This window comes from Meles meles, chromosome 1, assembly GCF_922984935.1.
Source record: "Meles meles chromosome 1, mMelMel3.1 paternal haplotype, whole genome shotgun sequence".
NCBI classification, from domain to species: Eukaryota; Metazoa; Chordata; class Mammalia; order Carnivora; family Mustelidae; genus Meles; species Meles meles.
Genome location: NC_060066.1, coordinates 92,378,980 through 92,400,830, shown reverse-complemented (window position 1 = coordinate 92,400,830; position 21,851 = coordinate 92,378,980). Strand labels below are relative to the sequence as shown.

General features: G+C 45.7%; 1 protein-coding gene across 5 annotated transcripts in view; it reads left to right on the top strand.

Annotated features, from left to right (window-relative positions):
- The first annotated feature begins 525 nt into the window (after positions 1–525).
- The window catches only part of CHD7 (chromodomain helicase DNA binding protein 7), a 187,088-nt gene continuing 165,762 nt past the window's right edge, over positions 526–21,851 (top strand). For 3 of the 5 annotated variants that reach the window (XM_046003411.1, XM_046003403.1, XM_046003377.1), the window contains exon 1: positions 526–845. The gene's annotated coding sequence lies outside the window, so the exon portion shown is untranslated. Of the gene's footprint in view, positions 846–1,398; positions 1,528–3,539; positions 3,593–21,851 lie in introns of those variants that run through there. The other 2 variants (XM_046003388.1, XM_046003396.1) reach the window with 2 other exon arrangements.

Genomic DNA, 21,851 nt, shown 5'->3' with positions numbered 1-21,851 from the left:
GCCGTCCGCGTACCGTTGGAAACCCCTCGCTGCGGCCGGGAGGACCGCTGCCGGCTCCCAGCCGCCGCTTCCTGCCCCGGGGCGGCGCACCCTGACTCCGGGAAGGTGCCGCGCGGGGAAACGTGGCACCGTCTCCAGCCCGCGCCCGGGGCGCTGCCGCGCGGCGGCCAAGCGCTCGGAAGAGCCCTCGCAGAGGGACTGCGCGGCGGCCGCGCACCGGCCGGCGGGGAGAACGGCCCGCAGCGCCGGCGCCCGCCCGGGGACGGGAAGTGGCGCCCGGCCCGCCCTCCGCAGCCCGCCGCCCCGCAGCCCCGCGCCGCCCCTTTTCTCTCGGCCTCTCCCTCGGCCTCCGCCACCCCGGCCGAATTCTTGCATAAATTATGCCAGGCGCGCCTGACGTCAGGTGGCGGCGCGCGGGCGCGGCGCGGAGGGAGCTGCCGGCGGGCGCGCGCGGCCCCGCGGCCTCGGGCGCGCGCGGCGTGCCGGGCGCGCGCAGGCGCTGGCGTGCTGGGGCCGCGGCGGCGGCGGCGGCGGCGGCAGCGGTGGCGGCGGCGGCGGCGGCGGCGGCGGCGCGGGGGTTGAGCCGTGGTAGTGCGGACGCGCTCGTGCTCGGGAACTATCGGATTAAACTTGAATCGAGTGAAATTACACAAAGGAGCGCCGCTTAGGAGGCGGCCCGGGGACCCGGAGACCCTGAAACTCGCCAGAGCCCCGTTCGCCCCCGGCCAACTCCGCGCCCGTGGATTAGACCCCTGGCCGCGGCCGCCGAGCCAACTCCGGAGCCCGTTCTGCGTTTTGTTTTCCCCTCGGCACCGGACAGCGGAGGAGCCCTACCGACCGACCCGGTGAGTGCGAGAGTTCGCCGGGCGCCTCCGGGAGGGGCGGCGGCAGGAAATCGCTTCGGGCCGGGGCCGGGGCCGCGCGAGGAGTTGGGAGCGAGGAGTTGGGCGTGTGCGGGGCGAGGGGCGAGGGCGGGCGGGGGCCGGGGCCGGCGCAGGAGCGCAGCGCCGCCCGTGCCGTGTCGCCGGCGTCGCCGCCCGCGGGGCCCGAACCCGCGCCCCGAGCGCCGCCCGGCGCCCCAACTTTTGCCTGCGTCCGCGGGGCCGGCGGCGGCGGGGGCGCGCGGTCCGGCCGAGGGTCACTTCCTCGCATGTAAATGGCTTTTTGTTGTGCTGCCGGCTTGGGGGGGGGACGGGGGACAGGAGGGAGCGTGTCTGCGCGCGGGGGAGCGCGAGCGCGTTTCCTCCCGCCGGCGCCGAGCACGAGTTGCCGGCTCCATTCGAAAGAAAAAGGAAGGAGGAAAAGTTGGGCTCCAACTCAAGTGCGAGTGGGCGATGGGCGCGCGGGCGCGGGGCGGCTGAGCGGCGGCGGCTCGGGGACGGCGGCGACCCCCGCCTCCCGCCCCCGCCCCCCGCTCCGGACCGACCACGCCGCGCTCGCCGGGAGCGGCGGCCGCACCGGCGCGAACAAAGTGCGTCCCTCCTGGCGCGGCGGCGCCGGCCCGCGCGGGGACGGCCACCGGGCGAGGTGGGTCGGCGGCGGGGAAAGTGCGCGGGGCGCCGCGTGGGGCGGGGGCGGCGCGAACACGCGGTGCTGGGGGCGTCCGGACCCCAACCCTTGCCGGCCGCGGGAGCGGAGTTGCGAGCCCGGAACCGGGGGTTCTCGGGGCTCCCCGGCAGCTCCCAAATGCTCGAGGAGGAGAAGAAAGGGAGCGGGGCCGGGGCGAGCGCGGGGAGGCGCGGCGAGGAGGGGACCCCACCTTGCCGAGCTGGCCGGGCCGGCGGCGGCGACTGCATAATAGCGACTTTAACCCCCCGAGGCAATTCGGCTCCCCCACCCCCGACCTCGCCGGGGGTCAGCGCCAGGCGGGGGGGGGTCACCAGGTGGCCCCCGAGGTGGCTCGGGTGCGCTCTGCCCCCGCAGAGATCGGCGGTTCGGAGCGTGAACGGCCGAGGTGGCTGGAGGCCAAGCGGTCAGCGGGGAGAGGAAGGAGGGCGGCGGGGGACGCGTTGTTTGTTTGGTTCGCACCGGGGACTGGGCTCACCGGGGGTGCGGGGGCTCGGGCACCCGGTGGGCTGCGGTGCGGCTGCGTCCGCGCGGGGCGAGCGCGGCCCGGGGGGGTGGGGAGGGCGGCGGATCCCGGGCGGGGGGTGGGGGGGGGGTCGAGAGGCTCCGGGGAAGGAGCCGCCGGCCCCGAGCAGCCATCATTACCGAGCCGCCTTTCTCCGGATGGCTCTGCCTCGAGGAGCCCCGCGCCGTGGGAGCGCACCCCAAACTCCCGGCCGGCCGCCCGCTTTGTGAGCGCCCCCGTAGAGCGGGCGGCGCGGGGAGTGCTCCTGCTATGGGTCGGACGGTTTTCCCGGAGGTCACTTTTAGAGACTGTTCACGCCTCGATTTTAAACTAGTTTTTTCCCCCCTCTTCTGAACAGACAATGGACAAAAGAAAAGTAGCAACCCACATGGAGAGTTTCCTTTTGAATTGCTAGAATTAGATACACTATCCAGCTTTCTACTCGCTAAGTATACTTTTTAGTTTCCCATTGTATATTATCTAGCAATCGATTTAAATAACTTATCTTGAAATAGGTCCATCCTCCGTGCTCGATTGCTGGGGTATATTGAATATTTTAATTTATTTTAAAAGGACTTATGTGAAGGCCCTGATTTTTATTTTCTAAAAATATTAATTTAAGCCGTCTTTGCAGTGGGCATTACCTTTCGAAGAGGTTGACTGTATTTCCCCCCAATTCTCTCCCAATAACGAGAGGGGGGAGTACTCACTATACGTAATAATCCAATAGGAAAAAAAATAGTTCTCTTTATTTCCTCACAGATCCATTCTAACGATGACAAACAAATCTTAGTGACTGCGACCTTAACAGCATGGGAACCTGATTTATCCCAGTTATAATTCTATTTAGATTGTAGTAATGTGTGAGTCCTAGGTAATTCTTATTTCAGAAATAACTTGAGCAGTGATTTTATGAAGTTGAATCCGTCTCCCAGCCCCCAGAGTACATCTGTCGCGGAGTGTTTTTGTCTTGCTGTTGCACAACAGAAGCCCTCCAGTCTTTACCCTAAAATGGCAGCTTTCATTTGACTGGGGCCCATTCATTGACAATGATAATAAAGAGGCTGAAAGCTAGATGCTTGGGGCACGGAGCAGTACTCGGTTTGCCTTTCTAGGTGATAATAAGTAGGAGACATTTTATGTCTTCCAGATTTGCTCACAAAAACTTTATTTTCCCTGGAAAAATCTGTACTGTAGAAAAAAGTTGCAAAGTAAACAGAATTTGGAAATGTGTAGGGACTTGCAGTAAATTTTAGGAACCAAATTTTCTTATTTTGCCACTAGTGAAAATATGGCATTCTCCCCTTTTGGATGACCTGATAAAGGGAATAATGGATTTTTGTGAGGATTGTAACAGGTGAATTTCCTAACCATGACACTTAAGAATTATTTTCCAGCACTGTGTATTTTATAATTTATATTCTCTTGATATGTTCTATTTTTTTTTTTCTTCCTCTGTGCAAGCCAGTAAATTGAAGCCTGAGGAATTCTAGGTTTTTCAAGATTCAAATGAATTTTTAGGTAAGAAATGAATAATAATAATATAGACTGAAATGGGAATTCCAAACTCTAGTTACATTGGTTTAATCAATAGGTGTATTTTTAAGCTAATTAAAAAAAAATTACTCCCTTTTCTATGTCTTGACATGAAAGTCAGGACAGAAAAGTGATACAGGTTGTGTATCACACATGATGGTGATGGTTTAAAAACTCAAACATTAAAAAAAAAAACAAAAAAAACTCAAACATTATTTTCTTCTTTGAGGAAAAGATAACTCCTTTCCCCCAAGTTTAAAATACAGAAGTCAAGTGCATCTACTAACTTAGTTTAAAAATAGAACTTCCATAGATTCATCTGTACTTGGTTTAGTTTTTAACCAATGGGTCTTAGAGGACTAGTTCCCAAACTTTTTTCGTGAGAGTCTTTCTTTTATTGAATTAAAATGAATGTTGGGAGGAGTACCTTTATAATAATGTATCAAGGAAATGTTACAGCTTTTTTTTTTCATACAAACATAGTCAATAATGTAATATTTATAGTATGGTTTTTAAGCAATTAGGTCAAAAGAAAAAGCGTTTTTCATCTGTGGCAGAATACAACTGAGTGCTTCAGTGTATGAGTTGTGTGACCCATAAGAGCAATCTAAGTGCCAAGTTAAAGTAGTTATATCAGACCTAGGCTTGCAACATTTTATTCCCTGTGCTTAAGAAAGTTTGCTTGTGATAAAGTCACCACCCATTTATTTACTCTTGTTTCAGCGATCCTCAGTAAACCTTTTGGTGTATAACTGACAAAAAAGAGGCAGGACTTGCCCTCAGAGAGTTTACTGTCTAGTGGGAGAGAGAGTTCTTCAGGTAACCAGATACTCACATTTAACTTTTAAGGTTAACTTTGGAGGTAGTAATCTTTCATCCTATAATCCACATATGGCTTTTCGGATTTGATAGCAGGCACCATGGCCATCCTATAAACATCTATAAATAAGGCATTGCAAGAATAAAAATGCTTAGTCAGGGCTGAGTAAAGTGTGTGACTACAAAAAAATGGCCCTTAAAGCTTCAGCTTTGTAATAAACTGATTTACTTTCAATATTCAGATGGTTTCTAGCTATAAACAGTTGTGCACTGAAATAGATATAGATCACATAGCTAAATTCACTAAAAAAAAAAAAAAAAAGATGGCGAAGGAACATTTTGGATGATGTTGAGATGATGTCAGAACACATTGGCCCTGTGTGACTCTTTCATTGTCTTGTCCATTCTTAATGGACATGTTTATGTATCTTTTAAAAAAAGCTATTCTTTTTTATGTCACTAGACATTTTGAGTTTAGTATGATATCAGGGTTCTAAAGCCATTATCGCTTTATTTGGGTGATAAAATTTGCCTTTTTTTTCCTAGGAAACTTTATTATTTTGCATTGCTTCTTAAAAAAAAAAAAACCTTTGATATTCAAAGATGATGGATGATGTTAAAGTATAAAAGTAATTGGGAGTAAGTGATCACTTAATTTTTCTATAAGAAATAAAAAGATGTCATGTTGTATTTCAGGTTGGTTTGCAATTATGGCAGGCAGAAGTCCATAGCTGATTATGGTGGGAGTTAGGAGCTGGGAAGGTAATTAAAAATGCTACTGCTGCTCTTTTATATTTTACTTTTATCAATATATTAAAATTCTTAAATGAAACCACACCTCTCTGATAAAAATAATGAATAGAAGTAGGAAATCATCATGATACCGTCAAATAGGAATTTATCTTGTGATCATTAGTGAATCTTTGGATATTTAGAGAGTGAGGACCTTAGAGAGCTAGTCTAACTTTCTCATTTTACAGATTAAGAAACTAAAGCCCAGAGAGATTAATTAAATGAGTTGCCTCTGGCTGGTCACCCAGTGGTGCAGGGCTGTCTTGGTCATGGTTGTCTTCTTGGTGCCCAGCTTGGTGCCGGTGTAGGGGAGGTACTAGGTTTGTTTTGTTGTTGTTGTTTTTGGATGACTGAGCTGGGTCTGAAAGAGTCTAGCTCTCCCTCTTAGGTTTTGATCAAAATCACCTTTGGCTTCAGAATTTAGCACCCCTTTTAAAGATGTTCTGAAGCCTGTAAAAATGTATTTGTCTCTACTGTGTAATGGTTTGGAGGTTTTTTGTTTCTTGTTTTGTAAAACTACGATTATCCGTCTAGAAAAATGCAGAGATAATTATTCCACGATTTGATTACTGTTTTCATTTAAGAAGCTTGTATTCATTATCATAACTAGATTTCTGTACCTTTTAACTAATGTTAGGTGACTGGAAACATGATTGTTTTCCCAGTGAAGTATTTTTAGAGGGTTCTGTTAAAAAATAATGTAGAATAGTAATACAGAAGCATAACTTGGTAGTAAAAGGCTGATTGGTCCTTGGGTTTGTTCAGTTATGTGAGGTGACACTTTCTTTAGTGGCCCTTTTCACCCCTAAAGTGCTGTAGGTGTCAGCCTTGGCTCTAGTGGCAAGTGACTCTGGACCACCATCAGCTTTCCTGGTTTGTCTGTTTTCTTGTTCATCCATTCAGGTACTTACTTATTGGTCACCTTTCAGGTGAAGGTTGCTGTATTGGGAATACAGTGGTGCCATAAGAAGACATGGTAGACCCAGACAAAACATGAATAGAGCAACTGCACTGTCCTAGGTGCTGTGCAGTGGGTACTGGGAGGAGTGAGAGCTAGATGGGGGCCCATCTAGCTGTGTGGGTTTTCAGCCCTTAGGAAGTGGTTGTAGCATGGCCATCTAAATGATGCTAGAAAAGGACGGTAGCGTTAGCTAACCTAGAGGGAGGTAGTTTGTTTGAGGTCTACCGGAGCCACTGCTCTACCGAGAGCCACTACATGCGACTTATGAGACGGATGGAGGCCAGCTTGGGTGGGGCCCGTGGAATACTGAATTTGGAATTTGAAAAAAAGTTACAGAGCTACTGATGAGTGTTAAGCAGTGGTTTGACAGGGATGGATTTATTTTCTGAAGACTGGATTAATGGGTAAGGCAGCGGAGGGAGAATAGGTTAGGGGCAGTATCCAGCCTGCCGTTGCTGTGCTCCATTTGATGGGGAAATAATAATGGTTTGGACGAATTTGGTGGCCGTGAGGATGGAGAAAAATGGACTGGCGTGAAAAGTACTTAGGAGGTTTGGTGGCTAGGACTTGGAGGAGAGATTTGCTCTCAGGGAGCAGAACGTGTCAGGGCAAATATACATTTACATGTATACATACATACACACACTGCTCGGCCAGCCGACTGGCTGGTCATATTGTTCACTGCAGCAGGGAGCACCCCATGAGGACCAGATCTGAGGACGGTGCTGGTCTTACAGCCTATGACCGAGGTAGCAGATAATGGACCATGATGCCCTTGATCAGCTTTATTTCCATTGCTAGTGGCATTCCAAAACTTTCCCGAAATGATCTGCGAGCTTCCTCAAAAAATGGTGCGTGGCAAGTCTGCCAAGGAGTGCTGGTAAAGGTCCGTGAGATGCAGGGAGGAGAGAAGAGAAGAAACCATTGTTATTTGCCTAAAACATGGCACTTTGTTTGTTACTTGGCTGAGATGTAGCACTTGGAATGAGTTTGTTCATCGCAGACTGATAACAAGCCTTTGGTAAGCAGACCTGGCCACATTTTGTTCTTCTGCATCTCCACATTGTGGTGGTGGCTTTCTCTTGCTAGTTACCTACTGATCAAGGTGCACAGGTTCCCAGCCAGATAGCCTGTGGGTCGCACTGCGCTCAGTGGGGGGAGTTAGTTGTGTTTTAGGAGCTGCTTGCGGTCGTACATGGGTGTGGTGGAAATGATACAGTACTTATGTAGTTGTGGAGAAAATACCATCCTATGTTAGGATCCTTACCTGTCTTTTAGTGGATGATGTATAACTTTGCTGTGTAAATTATCTTAAAAGCCACTTTATAAAAAAAATATTTTTTAATTTATTTATTCGACAGAGATCACAAGCAGGCAGAGAGGCAGGCAGAGAGAGAGGAAGGGAAGCAGGCTCCCTGCTGAGCAGAGAGCCCAATGTGGGGCTCTATCCCAGGACCCTGAGATCATGACCTGAGCCGAAGGCAGAGGCTTTAACCCACTGAGCCACCCAGGCGCCCCGCTTAAAAGCCACTTTGTTCAGTTATTATAAAAATTGGATTATAGTAGCATGGTTGGTAGCAAATGAGAGATGCTAACTGATAAATCTAGAAAAGCTTCTAATGAGATAAATTATGAAAATCCTGAATGTTTATTTCAAAACAGGGTTTGAGGGAAGTGTTCAGATTTTTGTGTTTGTTAGTTTATGTAGGTAATGATATTACCCACTTATTTTTGTTATAAATCAGACTTTGATCTTGGTGTGCATGAAGATATCCTTCTTGGGACTCCTTGCCTTTCGGTAGGGGTCTGTTTCAAAGGTACTTTCATTGACACTGTTCTTCATAGGCTTTTCTGGTGGCTCCTGTGACATGGGCAAGTCTCCCCAAATTCTTCCTGGCTCCTTCGGGATAGGCAGGATTGTGTGGCTCTAGGGACATAGGCTGATTGTAAGAAAATGCTTCATGTGACAGTTTTACCTCTCGTTCTGAATGATTATTTGAATGAGTTTAAAGCCCAGGAATAGTCTGTTTCCTGTGGTGGAGGAGTACAGCAGCTGGGCTTGCTTGCTCTACCGCCTGATGCACTGCTGTCACCTACTCCGTGCCAGCTTCCTTATTGCACTGTTTCTTCGCATGGTAGTTTTCAGTCTTTCAAAAACTTTATAAGATGCATTTTTTTTTTTTGTTTGCTTGCTCTCATCAACAGTATCTTCTCATGGTTTAAGAAATCATTGCCTTCTCAGAGGTGTAGACACTAAATGGAAAGCTGTATGCAGGTTTCTGTGATGTGGGTTTTAGTGGAAGAATATAGAGGATGTTTATTTGTCCTGCCCCCTCCCACCTCCACTCTGCAACGCCAGTGAGCTAGCAGGTTTGAGTTTTCCACTGTGTATCTCATATATGGGGTTGGGGCGGGGCAGGTCAGGCAAAGAGCCACTGTCAGCATGGGGACAGTTGGGACCTGGATTGCCACAGTGAAACTTTGTGGAGGGAAAGGCAGGGAATTAGACACCTGTGTCTCTCTCCCTGGGATCCACTACTTAAAATAGTCAGAGATTTTTACACTGTATTTGCAGTAGGTCTAATAAAGGATACAGGATACCTTAGTAATCAGTTTTTTCCCCGAGTCCTGTGGCAAGTTGGGGGACTCCTTCACTCTTTTAAAGGGTCCACTTTTTTCTCTTTTTATTCTTCTGTAAGATACCCATAACAGAATCTGTTGATAATTAGCAAGTGTACTATGATTTAAACACACATAAAAACTATCATCTTTGATGTGATACTAAGAGGCGAATGGTGAGAAGGTCCCCTGTAGAATTATAAGCATGCTTTAGTTTCCAAGATAGTTCCTGCCATGGCACTAAGTGAATAATAAAATCAATTTGAGCACAGGTGTACAATCAAAAATATGCCTTGCTTGGTGATGTATTTTAAGGTGTATGAGTCTAGAAATTACTTCATTTATGGATGGGACTAATATATTGAAACAGTGAAGCCTATGTCCTCAAGGTGAACTTTTTTGAAACCTCTCTATTGCAGTATTTCATATTCTTGTATACTTGACCTTGTTTGTGCTTGGAATTTTGCTTTGGCCAATTGCAGGTGTATTGATCTTGTCAGAAAAATCATGCAGACTCATCTTGAGAATTTAAAAATCTTGATTAAATTAAGGAGCTTTATTTTTCTATTAGGTGTGTGTTGGGGAAGTCAGCTAAAAAAGGTGTAGAAATAACAAAACAGCATTACTAATAACAGTAATAACCTTAGCTACTAACCAACAGTTAGTTATGGAGCATTTCCAGTCAAGTAGGCATTATGCTAAGTATTTTAATGGATTGTTTCATTTACCTATCAAAACCTAGGAGATAAGTAGAATTACTATCTGCATTTATAGATGAGGAGACCTCAGTTGAGAGGTTAAATTGCCCAGGACCTTAAAATTCTAGCAAGTGATGAGGAGGAATTTGAATCCAGCTTGGCCAGTGTCCAGAATCTCCATGTGTAACTGTCTTGCTCTGTTTTATCCTCAATAAGCTCTGAGACCATCATTCCTGTCTTAATAGACAAAGGTCTGTTAAAAATACTGGCAGCACCCTGTCATCCTCTGTCATACCCTGTTACTGTGTCCACTCAGTGCAGGTTATTTCTGTCCACACTTCCTCTGTTTGGGCTTGCTGTATTTGTGGGGCCATATGTCTTGATGTCCACATGGTCCCACATGGGACTAGGTCCCATGCCTTTCGCTTTCTGTCCCTCCTTTGCCATGGAGGTGAGAACAATTATTCTTATGGAGGTTTTATTCTGTAGTGGCTGAGAACTTGAGTTCTGACGTCAGATCTGAGTGAATCATAAAAGTGGAAATAGTACTCCTACCAACTGGAGCACCTGGGTGGCTCAGTGGGTTAAATAAAGCCTCTGCCTTTGGCTCAGGTCATGATCCCAGGGTCCTGGGATCGAGCCCCACATTGGGCTCTCTGCTCCGCAGGGAGCCTGCTCCCTCCTCTCTCTCTGCCTGCCTCTCTGCTACTTGTGATCTCTGTCTGTCAAATAAATAAAATCTTTTAAAAAAAGATTTATTTATTTATTTGACAGACAGAGATCACAAATAGGTGGGCGGAGGGGAGGGCAGCAGGCTCCCCGCTGAGCAGAGAGCCGGATGTGGGGCTCAATTCCAGGACCCTGAGATCATGACCAGAACTGAAGGCAGAGGTTTAACCCACTGAGCCACCCGGGTACCCTATGATTTTATTTTTAATTTAAAAAGTCCCCATAATCCTAAATTATGACTGGAAAGATTAAGTGGCCTGCAGTAGTGATCGGCTATACCATTTTCACTTTTCCCCAGGAACAGACATAAAATTATTTGTGCCCTTGTCCTGGTGTATAACTCGATGTTGTTTCGCTGACTTCTTGTTGTTACTGAGAGGCGGTTGAGAGATATCCCAACTACTAAAAATGACAAATTTGAGGAACTAATTCTTCCTTTTGAGCTGTAGGATACCCATCTGCAGCCTGAATGGTGGCCGCCTCACTGGCAAACCAGTCATTCCTTCTTTGCCTCAAATCTGCACTTCTCCCAAAATGCTAGAGGATGTAATCCTAGGCCATCAGTGGTGTGGGCATGTTCGATCAGTTCTGGAGTATTAGAACTTCCCAGTTCAGACTGGAGAGTTACAGAGTGTAAGAGTACTCTGGAGTTTTTGGTCTTCAAGTTGCTGAACATTTGTTTGGACCCTATCCTCTCCAAATTCTCTTTATTGCTTAAGGAAGAAACAAAATGGGATCTAAAATGAAGGTAGATTTGGGGCCAGGATTTGGAGTAGCCACAAGTGAGTGAGATGGTTCCCTTTCTCTGGAAGGGTAAGGCTCTGGGATAGTTCTCTTGGAATTCCACTGCTATCCAGACTGGCATGAAAATGGAAGAGGTGGAGTATAGACAACTTCCATTTTTTAAAATTCCATTTTCTTTTCACTTAAAAGCAACTTTATGGGCACAATAAAATGGTCGGGCAAAATGTAAACACTTGATCAGTATGGACGCAGGGAGTTCCTTGTACTGTTCTTGCATCTTTATTGCAAACTTGGGAAGTTGTCCCAAAATCAAAGTTTCTTAAGTAACAGTGACTGACTCTAAGGGCTTGATCTTAGTAGCTAACTCTTGGCGTGGACGTCTTGTGAGTTCACATTTTGCTAAATTCCTTATTTATTTGAACTGTTTCCACTGAATCCTGAAGTAGGATTAATGAAAATGCTGAGGTAGAGGGGCACCTGGGTGGCTCAGTCGGTTAAGCATCTGCTTTCAGTTTGGGTCAGGGACCTGGTGCCCTGGGATAGGACCCCCACGTGCCCTGCTTCACAGGGAGTCTGGTCCCTCTGCCCCTCTCCTGCTTGTGTGCACTCTCTCTTTATGTCAACCCAAAAAATAAAATCTTAAAACAACCGAAAATGCTGAGGTAGGTGAGGGAATAGAGTTTTAGAGATTGTTTAAGAAATTTGCCCCAAATCACAGCTGTTAAAGGTGGAGTTCGGCTGCAAATCAAGACAGGCTCGTTCATTTAGTAGCTCATTCATTTAGTAGCCTGTGGCATTAACCTCTCTGCAGAAGTTGCTTTGGATGGGCCCATCAAACAAACAGGATGTAGGCCTTGGAAGGGTAGGATGAACTTACCAAGATCTTATATTCCTGTGCTTTGGAGGACTGCCTCCTGGAAAGAAATTGAGAGGCAGAAAGGTGTCTGTTAATGGCTTATAATCAGTGAAGTTTCTTTTCCTCAGATGTTATATCTTATTGTGAATGCTTTCAACCCAGAAGACACATGTTCATTGCAAGACTTCCTGGTGTCCCAGCCCTGTTTTTGTTTTACCAGTTCAAGACCTAGCCAGCATCGGAGTATTCAGCTTGCAACAGAAAGGTGTTCCTGAATGTTCCTTCCCAGTGTTTATCCTAGATGTGATTCACTTAGTATCTTTTCCTTCTTACACAGGCCTTGAGTTGCCTGGGCAGGAACCCAGGATGCTGCGTAGGTTCACTTGTTCCTCATAGATGCATTATTTGGGGGAATATGCATCCTCCTTGTAGACTGCTTCTGCTAACACATAAGATGGCAGGCCATCTTCTCCAACCATACATTGCACGGTTTCAATTGGTATAAAATTCAAATGCATTAATCAGTAGACTTGTATGTTTTGGGGTAGATGTGTGTCCTTTTCCAGAAGATTAAAAAAAAAGAAAAAAAATCCTAAATGCTAATACTACTTTGCCTCATAGAAATATTCTATGGTGATATGTTTCTACATTTTCTTCGTGTTTATAGATTTTTCTTTCCCTTTTCACAACTGAAGAAACTGTTGCCTAGTTTGAATACAGTGAGCTTCTAGTTGAAACTTAAGTTTTGCCATTTTTTGGTACGATTAAAATGTTTGTCTGGATTGTGTTAAGTTTCAGAGCTGGCTTTATCACCAGAATTAGCATTTTACGTTTTCCGTTTCCCCCTCATTAAAAAACAAAAATAAATATCTGGGCTGGGGTCATAAAGAACTTTGTGGCCAGTATGGGCTGCTGAGAGCCATGGTGTTTAGCTGCTTGGGTGCCGCAGGAGAAGGAAGCGTCTGTCTTTTGTGCTGTCAGATCCAGTTGTAAGGACACAGTGCAGTAGCACAGTCGGGTGCTTTCCCCGCGCGGCTGAGCCCACCGGTGTGGACACTGCTGTAACCGGGTTGTTGGCTGGCAAGTGTGTGTTGTAGTGCTGTTGGACTGTCTCTGTGCGGGAGCAAAGGTCATGTGCTGTCCAGGGAGCTGCACAGGAACCGGGCTTTTGCGAGCAGAATGGCTGATGTTGGGACCACCAGTCATAGTCTACAGCTCAGGCTTTTCAGAACCTCCGGAGATGGCCACATTGTTGGGATTTTCCTTTATGGGTCACTGCTGCAATAACAATGGCAGTAATAACAATAATGTCTTCCCTTAGCAGATCTGAAAAATGACCATTTCTTACCTTTGCCTTCTCTAAAAATGACTGCTTGGGCCAGTTGTTGGCTCCAGTTAGAGATTTGGCTCTTGTTTCACCTGCCAGGCTAGGGGTGAGAAAATGGGTCAGTGATTCAGATGATTAAGGCACGACAGCATTAATTCATATCCCTGTGAAATTTACTTGGGTATTTCTTACTCCCAACGTTGTCCTTCATGAGAGCAACTCCACCTTGCCCTTTTCTCACTGTTTTGAAACAGTTGTATGGGAAACATCATCCATTATTCTTGGGGCAGAAAGGCAGTTTTTTAACAATGTTTTTATCTCCTGCTTTCTGCCTTCCCCCTTCCACCTCACCAGGATTCAGAAGGTGTGTGAGGTTGCTTTGCAGAAATAATGCAGCCATTGGTCTTTAGGAAGAGCGGAGTGTGAGCTGGGCTGAGCTACCTTTTTCATCTGTTTTCTTCAAGAGATTCGTAAAATGAGTCCATTTAGGTGATTTTTAGGATTTTATGTAGTTATTTTAAAAGTGCACTTGGTAAGATTAAGATAACTAACAAAATAGATACTTGTCATGCTTTAGAATTGACACAGTCCTCTGGCGTGCTTGCTGAAAATGCAGATTCCTCCAGGTCCATCCTACTGAATTGGGATCTCTGTGGGCCATCTAAAATCTGACTTTTTGTCTTGGTGTTTCAGTGTACCCTAAAAAGCCACACATTCAGGCAAATGTGGTAGTTACACAGTGGGCATACCCGGGAAGTAGAAAACAATTTGAGCAAAAGGAAACCCCACTCATATATACTCAAAATATTTTTTGCAACGTTGCAAGTACTGTTACTCTCTTACATGCAGATGAGCGAGATGTGGCTGCCGTTCGGTGTGTCAGCTGATAGAAAAGGCGAAGATGGACGGACGGGTCAAGAGTTTAAAAGCATGGTCCACTTTAAAGGTGGTGTCAGAAAGGGGTGGAGAATAGCTTGTTTGTATTTATTTGTTACATTTGATTTTCCTTCCTGCCATGGAATAATGAAAACTTTGTTTAGTGTGTAGTTCTAGTTTACGTGGCGTGGGTGTGAATAGCGAACGGGCTGACATGCAGCCGTGCTGTTTTTGGGCAGCCCATTTCAAGCTTCAACCCACTTTCAAGGACATGTAATAAGTTTAAAATGAGAGTTCTCTCGAAACGTAGTTTGGCGAGTGGGGTAGTGCTGTCTTTGAGGACTTGTTAGCAGAGTTCTCTGGAGGAGACCTGAAGCCCGTGTTGAGAGGGTGGAAGAATGCGTCCACACGGAGGCTTTTGCTCAGCTGTCCCCTTCCTCTCTGGCTTAGCGCTCGCAGCACTCGTCTCCTTGGACCCTGGCACGCAGGCTCCATCAGGTTCCTGGGCCTTGCATCCCATGTTCCCGCGGGTCCTCCTTCCTCTCCTTCCTCCCTGCGGACGCCGCCACTCGGGGTTCCATCTCGGTCTGCTCCCGGGCCTGGTTCAGCCCACAGCCTCGCTCTGGTTTCTGTGTGACGGACTCCTCAATCTGTATTCCTGTTTCTGGTATCTCCTTTCTTTCTCTCCTCAGTGTCCCCAGACTGTGTAAAACCTGGCTTCCTAACACCTCCTCCTCCCTGCCCAGTGTAACAAAAGCCCGAAGCTCCAATCCCAGTTCTTTCTCTTGAGTTCCGGCTGTCCTTGGTCCTCGGCGGTGGTTCCTGACTCCTGGCTCCCGGTCCCAGTCCCGGCCGCCGGCGGCATGTTGCAGACTCCTTCTCCTCGGAGGGTGCCCCATCCTGGTGTCCTGGCATCCTGGCTCCTTCCACTATGTTGCACTCTCCCTGACGCCCGCTCGGCTCTTAGAGCACAGCAGGGCCATCGCTGTCATTGTTAGTTGCACTGGAGGAGAGCAGGGCAGGAACGAGTGTCTGGTGGATCTCCCCCCACTCCCAATCCCCTTTCCTGGCCTTTTGCATCTTTGTTCTGTGCCTGGGCTGCCACCGCCAGCATCCCCCCACCCAGGCCTGGAGTTTAGAAGGAGCCGGCTGTGGGGTGCAGTGGGCTGCGAAGCGTGGGCCCCGCTCCAGCTCTGCTCCTCGTGAGTCGGCCTCTGTGACAGTGGCCTCCGCTTGGTTGCTGTTGGGGCCCGGTGTTAGTGTGAGGTTGCCATGTGCCTGAGGCCTTGCTGGCCTTCTCGGTGGCAGGTAGCACCCTGTGCTTGGTTCGCTCCCAGGTAGTTCAGAACCTGGGTGGGAAAGCAGGGGGAGAGTTACTCTGGCCTCCTCAAACCCCGTCGTGTCGTCGTAGTCCTGGCGTTTGATCCGAATGTGGTTTCCCGCCGCGGCATTGTTTTGACCCAGTATGGAAGCTGTGTCATGGGTTAATTCAGTGTGTTTGTGGGTTAGCCCAGTAATGTCTGTTTTCTAGGATTGTGTTGGAGGGAAAACTGTTAAAACTAGCTCCTGAAATCCTTTGGGAGGGAATTGCTGGCTGCATTGGGCGTGACCTAAGCAGGGGAGTGGGTGATGTTAGCAGGAGGAACCGTTTGGTGACACAGGAATCTAGGTGGATGCCCGACTCCGGAGCTCGTGCGAGCGCATCAGGCTTTTAGGAACGGGGTTAGAGAAAACTGGACCGGTCCTAACCCATGTTAGAGTCAGTTTTTACATAAAGGGCCGTACCCACGTCAGTTCTAGGAAGGACTTTAATGAATGCAAAGACATAGCCCGTAACGGCAGGGCAAAATTCAATAATGTTTTCAGATTTACATTTCTAAAGAGAAAAATGACAATTTCTGTGGGAGGTTTGTAATACAGTCTTTTTGGGAATCTGGATGTGCCTGCTGAAAGCTGTTATTTCATTAACTCCTTTCAAAGGTAATAGAATTACGAGTATGTAAATTTTGATAATATTTTTGGTGCCTATGACTTTGATGTTTGTGAAGGTGTGCCCATGTAAAATTATAAGTTCCATGGGAGGTACTAATATTGTTCTCCAGAGCTAGGAAGTGCAGGTTCATCCACATGTGACAATGTGGAACAGGACAGCACAGTATATATAATTGAGTGCTAAAAAGGTGTGATGCTGTCAGTCTGGTAGCAACTGGAAGCAGCGAGTGCAGGACTTGGTAATGGAGGAAGAAATCAGGAGCTCTGACTTGCACTGTCTTTTGGGAGGTTGAAGTAGCTGAGAAATCATATGAACAAAAGCACGGAGACACTGTCAACCCAGGATCCTGGCAGGAAGCATACAGGTAGCCCAGAGTAGCTTGCAGGGGCCAGCGCAGGGGACTTTCTTCCCAGTACCCTCCCTGGGAGGACAGGAGCTGGGAAGAACGACACAGCCGCTGCCATGCACCTGTCCCCTCCTCCTCTCTGTCCCTGGGTCAGTCCCCCATGGCTGAGCGAGGCCTGCCAGCTCAGGGAAGATCAGAGTAGGCCAGGAAGAAAGGAGCAGGGTTGGGATAGACAAGGAGGGTGTGGGCTGTGGCGAAACTGGAAGTTCAGAGTGTTAGATCCTGACTTCCATTACGTGATGGAATGGAGTTGAAAGGTTAGTTTGGCAACATGTGATGGATTGCAGTTGAAGAGGGACTAGAGGCAAAAAGTCAGAGCGGCTGGAGTTGGCCAGCTGGCGGTGGTGGAGCCCTGAGTACGGGGAAGCTGAAGAGGAGAGCTTGGGACAGGGCGAGCAGGGGAGGGTGGGGTGGGAACTTGTCACTCCGGGAGGCCTGGTGTGGAGCTGAGAGTGCTTCGATGAGAACTTAGGTTGGATATTGTGAACTGAGATTGAGAAGTAGAAAACACTGGAGGGGGGTAAGATGTATAAAAAGAAAAAGTGATCATATTAGAAAGGTTCCAAAGGAAAGCTACTTAACTGGCAAAGTTGTGCAACTTGCAGGTCCAGAAACAGCAAAATACTAAACTGTTTTTGTTTGTTTTAAATAAAAGGATCTTATGAAGATGACTTTGGAACTGTTTTCACATGTAGCTTGACTTTATTTTTGCAAATATCCATTACAGCATGGGCATCCTTGGAATAACATGACAGTATCCTATGGAATATTAATATTATTCCCTCAGAGTCAAAACAGCGCCATGGCGATTTGATCAGGGGTCTGTAGGAAGGCCATACAAATACAGTTACTACAAACTGAAGTTCACCAGTTTAGTTCAACTTTCTTTTAAATGTGTGTGTCCCAACACTAGGAAGTACAGTCTCATGTTTTATACTTCATCTACTCTATGTGTGGATCTGTTAAAAAGACACATCAGCATTTTCTGGGAGAGAATACAGCAGAGAGACAGTTACAGCCCAGTGGAAAAGCCATAAAGGAAAGCCAGTAGATAATGCATAGAAGAAAATTCAGTTGCCCATAAACATGAACATTTCCAAATTGTGGAGTAATAAAAGTGCAAATTAAAATGAGATCCTTTTTTCCTCCTTGTCAAATAAGTAAAAATTTAAAACATATTCTTGATGCTGCCAGAATATCGGTGAAGCTTGCACACTCAGTGCTGTCGGAAGTTCAGTAAATACAAATATTGTGGAATGAAACTGGGGATTATATAACTCAAGACATTTATAAATAGCCATTGAAGTCTTAACCATGTATCCTAAGGAAGAATCTGAAATGCAATCAGCTATTATGAATAAACAGTCGCAGCGTTTTTTCTGAGTGAAAAATTGCAAATGGTTAAACTTGTGTTCTATCATATGTTAGAATATTATGCGAACATCACAAATCATGTTTTTAAAAAATAAAAAAGCTTGTGAGAGTCGGGTGTAAAATAATATTAACCGTGGTCCCAATTTTGTACAGATTAATTTATAAGCATAGGAGAAGACTAGGGGGAAATATATCAGTTTAAAAACATGAGTGCTTTCAGGGATTGGCAGTTTTACTTAGTTAAAAGCTCCGATTCCTGAGTTAACTAGATCTGGTTTGAATCTCTAACAGCTTATTGGCTGTTTGACTTTTGGAAAAATGACTTCTTAGCTCTTTGTGACCACAGGCAAGTTTTTGGTTTTTTTTTTAAACTTAACTAAGACTCAGTTTCTTGAGCTGTAGCTAGGAGATGATAATAGTATTTACCTCCTGGGCTTACTTAGATTAATGTAATAGTGCATTTAAAATACTTCACACAGTGCTTATTGTATCGTTAGCACTCAGTAAATGTTAGTTTTTTGGATTGCAGGTGATTTTTATTTTAATCTTTTTATATTTATTTATTTATTTGACAGAAATCGCAAGTAGGTAGAGAGGCAGGCAGAGAGAGAGGAAGGGAAGCAGGCTTCCTGCTGAGCAGAGAGCCCCCTGCGGGGCTCAATCCCAGGACCCCGGGATCATGGCCTGAGCTGAAGGCAGAGGCCTTAACCCACTGAGCCCCCCAGGCGCCCCTAATCTTTTTATTTTTTAAAATTTTGAACTGAAAGATATTTTTACAATCAGGAAAAACAATAACCACCATGAAGAAGCTGTCTGGTACCTTATAAGGAAGGATGGACTGACAATTTTTCACTCTTTTGTGGTAGGGCCGGGAAAATCTTCTGAAAAAAACAAAACAAAACAAAACTTAGCTGGTTATGGGGTGCCTGGGTGGCTCAGTGGGTTAAAGCCTCATGCCTCCTGTCATGATCTCAGGGTCCTGGGATTGAGCCCCATATCCGGCTCTCTGCTCAGCAGGGAGCCTGCTTCCTCCTCTCTCTCTGCCTCTCTGCCCACTTGTGATGTCACTCTCTGTCAAGTAAATAAATAAAAAAATCTAAAAAAAAACTTAGCTGGTTATATTTTTTTTAAACAAATAGTCCCAACTTTTCCCTCTCAGGGTTTTTCTTTTTTCTAGGTCACTTAGCAATAATTGGCTTATTTTTTCTATCCCAAAGAAATTTTGTTCTGTAATGAGTTGAATTTTAAAGACCCCCCCCTTTTAAGTTTTCTGAAGTCAAACAAAACAAGAATCATCTTTTTCCTCCCCTTGAAAAACAAGTCATCTTTAAAAATATTTCTATAGATGAGATCTGAATTTGGTTAATATTAACTGCACATTTAGCACTCAAATTTCAGACATATTTAGTGCTAGCTTCTGTACGTCTCACCTAATTGTTTAAATATGTGAGCATGATTTTGATATTTGGGAGGTGGAGGAGAAAGCCCTTGAGGTTTTTGAGCTTGAGTTAAAAGGCTTATTGTGTCTTGGAGCAAGTTGATGTAAGCTAGTAGGAAGACTTCAGCATCTGGAACTCTTTCACCTTGGAATTGTGTCTTTCTCGTAGAAGAAACACATTTGGGCTGCATGCAGCCTAGAGAAACAGTCTCTGTTTCCTTCACAGGAGGGTAACAGCTTTGCACTTAGAATAAAATAACTTCAAAGCTTTTGTCTCCTTGAAGTTATGTTACCTTGCATTTATCGCACACATTCTTTATTATATTTTCTATGGCAAATAGAGTAGGGTAAGAAAAGAATGGAGACAAGTTGTTAACATTGTCCCCTAAGTTAATTATGAGTAACAAGTTGATGGCAATATAAAACTTGAAAACTGTAGAATCTGGAATATAAGCAATTATATTTTATTATTACATTTCATCAAATTAAGATGGTATCAATCATAAGACAGACCTATTTCTGATGTATTGAAATGTGAAAAAACTAAACATATGTCTTGGAATTGATGAAATACAGTGAGTAAAGAAAGCAAGAACACTTCAGTTTGCAGTTACATGTAATTTTCAGTTTTGTTTACTGAGTAAAAAGGAGAATCAACTGAATGCATCTGAAATTGGACCCTAAGCCTCTAATCTTGAGCAGAAAGATTTCACAGTACTGTGTCACTTTGATCACATCTGGTGCCATCTCTAACCCGCCTTGCTCCATATGTTGTGAGCGGCAGAGATGGACTCAGGTATTTCAGCGTGACCCTGCTTGGCTACTGGTCCTAATGGACAGTGGGCAACTTTCTGTAGTGTTAATCTTCCAGACTGCTGTCAACACATTGGGCACCAGTGTCACTGAGACTATTCCATAAGACTGAAGCCAACGTCGATTAAAACTCACAGGAAAACAAGAAATGTACTGTTAACCACAAAAAACCTGACTTGACAAACAATCAGCTGTTTGAGTATAGATTCTGAGCTTCTTACCAGGCCAGTGCCCACATTTTACATATGCAAAAGTAGTAAAATAAATGGTTCCTGTTTATGAAGAAGTTTGAAATCTAACTACTTGGTGATAAAACCAAAGGAAGGACGCCTTTTAATATTTTTGTATTTTCAGATAATTTAAGAGGATTTTGCATCAGATAGTGGGAGGGCAGTATGTGAAGAATTCAGATCAGGTGGACTTCTCCAAACCCAAATGTGGACCTGTTAAAGGGACATCAGAGCTTCCTCCTCCACCAGCCCTAAGAAAGAAAAACTGCAGATAAAATGATGCAGATAAAAATTCCTCAGTGGGGATGTCTGAGTGGCTGAGTCGGTTAAGCGTCTGCCTTCGGCTCAAGTCATGATCTCAGGATCTCAGGGTCCTGGGACTGAGTCCCCCATTGGGCTCCTTGCTTGGTGGGATCCTGCTTCTCTCTCTGCCTGCTGATCCCTCTGCTTGTGCTTGCTCTCTTCCTGACAAAATTCCTTCCTTCCTTCTTCCTTTCCTTTCCCTCCCTCTCTCTTTCTCTCTCTCTCTCTTTCTGTAAAGCTTCCCTAAATGTACAGTTAGAGATCAGAAAGGTAGCATGGCATAAAGGTTAAAGACAAGAGCTCTGGAGTCAGATGACCTGGGTTTAAAACCCAGTTCCAGCACTTAACTGCCTTTAGGACCATGAGCAAGTTAATTAATCTCCATGCTTCAGTTAATGTAAAATGGGGTTCATAAGAGTACCTTCCTATTTAGTGCCTGGCACATACTAGGCATTCATTAAAATGAGCAGTTACTGATATTGTTATGGCTTGCTGTTTCTTTATAAAGAGAGGATGAAAGTGAGGGGTGTAAAGATTTCAGAGCCCTGGTATCTATTTGCATAACAAGGTTTCAAATAAAGATGGTAGCTAATGGTGTTCTTGGCATCACAATGAGCACAAACCCAACTGGAGAACAGTTAGTTTTTAGTATCTTTAAAAGGAAAGGTTGAAAGTATGACTGTAGCATTACCTTTAGAACATTTTGCGAGTAATATCTTGGTCAGGGTTTTCTGGATTTCTTCCTGTGTTATGTGGTTAAGGAAGGGGTGGTTTTAAGATGGCGATGTGGATTTAGGTTGTAGCCAAGTGTGAGTAGAACGGTGCTTTGTGTAGTGTGATGGGCTTCTCCTATTTTATCCCGTAGATTCCTATATCTTCAGTGATATAACCAAGTACTTTAATGTCACCAAAAAATTACGTGACCATCAAGAAATGAGATGATTTTAAAATTGCCAAATACTGATACTATAGTCATTGTTTCTAGTAATGTGGAGTGAGCCAGTGCTATGTGATGGGGGCTGTTTTATTACATACTATCTTTTTATCTTTTTTTTTTTTTTTTTTTTTTAAAGCCTCAGATGGCTTGTTCTGCATAGCCAGCCCTTTGTCTCCCCTTATTCCTATGGAACATGTCCCAGCTCCTCTGTTTCCTTCCTGAGAGCCTTCTCTACTGGGGTGGGGAGGGCATAGAAAACTAGAGTTAAGAAATGGGGCAAGACTTTAAGGAGCTTCCAGTTGAATTAACTTTCATCTCCTCTTCAACCT